The sequence below is a fragment of the Symsagittifera roscoffensis genome, chromosome 1 (genome assembly GCF_963678635.1).
Source record: "Symsagittifera roscoffensis chromosome 1, txSymRosc1.1, whole genome shotgun sequence".
Classification (NCBI taxonomy): Eukaryota; Metazoa; Xenacoelomorpha; order Acoela; family Convolutidae; genus Symsagittifera; species Symsagittifera roscoffensis.
Window position 1 is genome coordinate 82,216,012 of NC_087062.1, and position 6,496 is coordinate 82,222,507.

General features: G+C 32.8%; 1 protein-coding gene across 1 annotated transcript in view; it reads right to left on the bottom strand.

The window, feature by feature from the left end:
• The window catches only part of LOC134851047 (ubiquitin domain-containing protein 2-like), a 380,627-nt gene extending 376,424 nt beyond the window's left edge, over positions 1 to 4,203 (bottom strand). Inside the window, exon 1 of the mRNA XM_063866935.1 lies at positions 4,199 to 4,203. The gene's annotated coding sequence lies outside the window, so the exon portion shown is untranslated. The remainder of the gene's footprint in view (positions 1 to 4,198) is intronic.
• Positions 4,204 to 6,496: the final 2,293 nt, after the last annotated feature.

A 6,496-nucleotide genomic window follows, 5' to 3' on the forward strand; every position in this document is an offset into this window, starting at 1 on the left:
AGACAAAGTAGAATCTGAAATGGAATATTTCATCGCAACTTCAACAATTCCGCCTCGCAATCAAAGAAGGTGCTGGTTTGAGGCACACCAGCGTCCGTGATCATTACTTGAGAGTTTTATCGAATATTTCAGAAAAACAGACATTTTCCGTGAAACTACCGTTCTCAAAACTACTTGTAGAACTCCCGTTTTTTTTTTAAAAAAAAACTCAATATAATCTTCAAACCTATGAATGTTTTTACTTTTCAAATAAAAAGTAAGCAGTTATTTAAATCAGTTTTTCACACAATCTTTTCGATAGTTTCGAGTTAGTGTTGACAAACAAATTGTTTTGAGTCAAGGAAAAGTTCAGGAAATGAAGATTTCTAAAAAAAACTACAGATCATCATGCTTTTTTTGGAACTTTTAAGTTATTGTTTTTGTCGTCGATAACTAAGCTTAAATCAATTACTCTTTAATTCTTGTTGCATCCCTATAACAAGTCCCAGATCGGTTTAAATAAAATGATAAAGATTCAAATTAATTTTTTTTTGAAATCGCTATCCTATAATATTAGTTTGCTTCATTTTTTGGTATTTTGTTTAGATTATGCAGCTCATGCCTGTTTATCATTATACTGTAAGTTTATCATTATAAGTTTATCATTATAAGTTTATCATTATACTGTAATCAGTTGAAAACAAGTTTTTGTTTTATCCTATTATATTCTTGACAAGCTATCTTTGTAAAATACTGAGAACTAACCAATCATGATCAATTCATAACTTTAACAATAAATTGTAAGGCTGAAACTATTTATTGTTTCAGCCAGAACAAAACAAATTTAATTTAGCAAATAGTTGTTCTTCCTCAGAACAATTTTTGATATCTAGCTTCGTAAACACCAGTGCACACTAGATCTTTTGATACTTTGAGATATAAGAGTAAGCTTAAAATTGGTATTAGAATAAGAAGTCGCACGAACCTATCCGACCGAAAATAAAATGGCGTGACGAGCAGACGGTGTACCTTATCCGAAATTACTCTATGAGTGAGCCACCCTGGACATAAACTCATCTGGTGCGACCAAAAGTCTCGAACAGACCTCTGGATGTTTAGATTTAGCAAACACAAAATCGAAATAAGGTCCAAAAACAAACCGCAAAATATTGAGAAGTATTAAAAAATTACCTCCACGTCTCATTTAGTCAAATCAATACTGCCGAATATTCAAGCTTACACCAGGTCAAAACCCGAACAATTTTTACGTCGTGAAACTAAAAAGCAGACTGCAACGATTATTTCTCTACAAAATTATCAATGCAGTACATTTTCATTCACTATTATGAAATAAAACATTTGGAGTAGTAAGATTCATTTCCAAGATATATACCTCTAAATGTTGTGTAACTAGGAGTTGTATATTACCAAGCCGATTTAGATAAGTCTTTTAGTCTAAGAAATCTGCATTAACCTAAAAATCATTGTAATATTGAAACTAACTAAATAAAAAAGTTATTACCTTAATTTAAATTAGTTTTATCAAAAATATAAAAAATTCCTTGCTTATTAAGGACTTCTGTCATCTTTAATTTTGCTTCTTTGTTTCTTCAACTAAAACGTAGCATATATTCACTCAAAACGAGTATAATCCAAACTTTACAATCTAATCTTTCCTAAAGTCTTTAATTTTCAATTTAAATCTTGTCAAAGCCTATCCTTGTTTTAAATCAACCAAAAAAAATCTTTAAGCCAGATCATCAAGGATATCCTTGGATCTTTTAAACTTTGTTTTAACTTTAAATTTGAATCAAACTAAATCAAACTCTTGATCATCAAGGCTTTCCTCGGATCAATTAGAACAATTTTGTTCCTGACTTTTTTACAAACGTACCAGAACTCTACAACCTTTACAAACGTACCAGAACTATAAGATAAATTTCAAATAACTAACCATTTCAATTAAGACAAACAGAGAAGAACTTCGGTTACTCATCCTTCACTTGAGCCCCTCCTCTTAATAGACCTAGGCCAAAACATATCCGAAAACTTGTCAGCCTTAAAATAAAATCCAACAATCTACTTCAGTTCTAATCATACTGAATTTTTGTGGGTTGATTTACTATCCCACAACTTTTGATCAGAAATTGAAAACCTAAGTAAAAATAAGTTTTCTCATAAAACTTAACCATTCGAGAAAGTATGAAATCATTCTAACGAGTCAATATACTCCCTCTCCAACCCGTCTATACGCGACAATCTAGCCCCACGTTTAAAATAACCCCACAAAAAATGTAAAAAATCTACAAATAAGGAAAAAGAAAACCTAACCTTTCAATTTTGCAACCATCACTACAACACAATGTCAAAAGATAATTTTCGTCAAAAGATAAGTTAGGAAACAAACAAAGAATTAAACTCCACAAGTGTTGAATTAAAGGAGAAAGATACGATCTGATAATTACACCGCATAATTAAAAATAGGATACATCAGATCAAAAAAAAGGAGACGTTAATCCCAAAACAGAAACAAATAATTAAGTCAACATTTTCCAGAACAGGAAACGCAGTTTCAGAATCTGACTCAACAACAAAACAAGATTTTCAAAATTTTCTAGATTTAACCCACGACAAAAATGATTCAGTAGACAATGAAAGATATTTTTCAGAATGAGACTACACAACAGCATCATCTAAAAAGGTAAACGCTGATAAAAAGTCAATGTTCGCAAACCAGTATACAACCAGATTTCAGCTTCCTTTTTTGGAAACTTTGTTTGAAAAAGTCGTGTCCATTTTAGGAACGTGTTGCACCAAAAAACGTTCATTAATGTTATGGTGCTGTATCCAAAAAGAGAACTCTTTTAAGGACTTAAACCTTCCAAATAAGTAAAAGTATACACAAAAAGAATCGCACAAATAAATGACCATGAGTTGTTTGCTGTAAAAGTAAGAAATATTGCTGATATCTTTGGAAGTCTGATTTCAAACCTGATCATGCAAGATTTTGAATTTTGAAAATCTTTAAGGAAATGAAGGAAAATAAAACTTTGCAGGGGACTTTCTTAAAAATTTGGGCATCGAGTAGGGGATGATAAGAGTCTTTGACATGTTAATGTACGAGTTTTTGATTAATTTCAAATTTACTAAAATAAATTTAAAAAATTTCTTGTCATATGTAGATCAGCCGTAAGTTTGAAGCTTTGATACGCATTTTGTGGATCAAAACTAAACTCTTTGATTGAGTAAGTTGCATTACCTTTACTTAGTCAGAAAACTCTATTTTGGACAACAAAAACGTCCGAAAAATTGTGAAAAAGGTAAGATACAACGCCTATTTCATCAATTAAAAAATCAAGTGGAATTTTTTTGTTTTTCTTGCAGAGTATTTCGAGGAATATGTTTTCTATGTGACATTTTTCAAATAATGAAAGAAACCAATTATTCAATCAGTTTTAATTATGGTCAATTTTGACTGGTAGAAAACGTTCTTTTTTGCTTATTTTTCTCTAGGCGACAGCAAATGGATTAATTTCATTCTATTTTTTTAAAGCTGAAAACAATTGTTCTAAGTATTGTTTAAGTATTTGAAAAGTAAACAAGTATTTCCCGAAAAGTTCAAAGTAAGTGAAAGTCACTGAATAAAGTTTTGGGACATTTCAAATTTCCTTTTTTGTTATGTACCAAGTATTTATTTTGATGTTAGTACTATCTAAATTGCCCAATTTTGTTAGATGCCGTCCCTGAATAGAAACGAGAAAGTGAAATGTGGAGACTGTGGAAACATGTATGTTGTAGAGCATGCAGCTCGGCATCAAAAATGATGTACTAAAGGAGCTATTTATTGCCCTAAGTGTAGGTATTTCATTTACAGTCAGCATGAAACGAACTATCACGTGGCGTGGTCATGAAGCATGCTCCATCAACTTCCAAGCGAGCAACGGTTTGCTCGACTTGTGAAAAAAATTTCCGAGTTACTACTCTCTCCACCAACATCGCAGAAAAAAACATGGAGCGATACAACGGAAGCCCAGCAATACTGTAGCGGACTTGAACAAGACTGTGGAGGAGGAAGGGGAAGATGGAGAAAAACTCAAGGACTTGAGTGCTTGCCAACATTTTCTGGTGGATACGGAGATGGAAATCGGGAGACATACGTTATCTAACTTCCAAATGTCAAATTTAGATACTAAAGTAATCAACAAGAAGCTGGATTAGGTATTTAATAAGGTGGATTCCGCTGCAATAATCAATATTGCTCTTAGATTTGTTCTTCTTAATGTCGAAACGGGAGAAAATTGGTATGTACGAAAGCCGATTTGATTACAATCCAGGGAAAAGTCGAAATTTTATATTTTGGAGCAATGCACACATAAACGCCAGAACACAAAGTGGAATTTCAAGTTGATCACAATTGTCACTTTTTTGCTGCACTACCAAAAATATTTCAATGGGATGTCCAAAATCTATTTTACCCGAGCCTTTACTACTAAATAAGCAAGTAAACTGTCTTTTATCGGACAAAGATAATCAACCATACAAAGATCATTTTTGCCTTTTCCTTGCGTTAGCAGGGTAATTGCATGGCTATAGTAACCTCGTGTCTCATACATCTCAGCTGTTTACAGAGTTTGTATCAAAATCTGGATACGACCCGAAGAACATTCCTGGAGTCTCAAATGATGATATAATTCTCGTAGAGGGAATAATTGAAAGCAGAATATTCATTTACGTTTATGACTTTCAGGAAGGAGAAAATGTTTGAGAATTAGCCAGAAAAAGCAATGGTTCGCAGTCGTACACAATCCGTAGTTCGATAAAACCGTGAATTTAATAAAATTCAAACACAAAATATTATTCACACAATTTATTTTGATCTTTTTCAAAGTGTTTTCGAAGCCAGAGCTGTGAATGTTTCTTTAAAAGACTATTTCCGTTCAACAACCATATCATTCACACAATTGATATTGATTCTTTTTTATAGTTTTTCCGATGCCCCAGCTGTGACTGTTTCTTTGAAAGATCAGACGTTTTTTACAAACTTCTAATCAGATGTACATATCGAGTTCGACATATTTATCCCAAAAACTCACACACGTTACGGGAAACAGTATTCCAGAAACTGGACGGATTCAACATTCCCTACACTGAAGATCCAAATTTATTTGGTAATGTAGCAGTTTTTGTAGCAAGAATTGAAAGCAACCGTAACCACTGTTTGGATTGGAAAAGATATCCCTATTTTGGTCTCAATATCTTCAAATCTGCAAGGTGATCCAATTTTCCTGTGTAAAAATGATTCAGAACTCCTAGTAATTGGAACTTCTGGCTGAAAAGGGCAAAGTAGAGATGAGAATAAAATTTCAAGAAACCGAAAATTTTGTCAAAAATCGAGCCGAAAAGATCATTCACAAACTCAATGCTAGAATTTCAACAAAAACACTACAAGTCTTCGGGTATGAAGATGAATTGTGCAATGAGTTGAGGATGGCAAGGAAGATGATATGTCTCCACAATTCTTGAGAATTCAAAAAAAAATCAGCTGAATAGCTTAAAACTGCATTTAGAATGCTATGTTGTACTGTGCCCTTTCGGATTCAGCAACGGGAGATTGAATCTGAACCTTGAGAATTTTTATTTGATCCCGTACCTTATATGTGACAGAGAAAATGAACCAACAAAATTTGAACAGGTAAAGGATTTCATATTCCTCAAATTTGGAGATGTACAGTTTCGCGATTTAAAGAAGTTTATGGGAGAAGCAACAACATTGAATTTGTTTCGGAAAGCCTCTAAAGCAAGTGAAACCAAAAGTTTTTTCCGAAGAAAGGTTTGACTGTCTAGACAAGCTCGACTGTACGGAATAGCCTTCATATGAAGCCTTTTTCACTGAGCTGAGAAACAACAATCCCTAGAAAAAGATTTCAATTATTACCTAAAACTGGTAAATGATTGTCATGGTCAAAAACGTAGATTGAAAAAGCTACAACTTCAATCAATTCTACCAACAATTTTCGAAAGTTACTCTTATTTTAAAAGCATCTGGGAACAACACAACTTGTAGGTTTTCACAGACTTCTTAAGATTGTATATTAAAAGAGATGTTGTTCTTATTCATGAAAAATTTCAAAAAAAAACGATAGAGTTTTACCGTGATGAGGGAATCGACATGCTGAAACTGGGATGCACGCTTCCAAATCATGAAAATATCTGCTTACACCATATGACAAATCACAAATTCTACCCAATATTTGAAAGGGTGACAAATTGTTATGTGAGAAAACAAAGAAGAGACTGTTGGTGATCCATCAATAGTTCTTACTGTTTCCGAAAAGTTGTTGTCGATCCAATTTATATTCGTATATTGTCGAAAAAAATTGCAAAACAATAATTGGAGTTGATGCTATTCAATTATATTCATCCTCAATGTGTCAGGAGATGCCGACCGAATTTTATGGGATTTTGCTTCTAAAACTGAACAATTCAAGACTAGAAAAAACAGAACAAGAAATTTCGA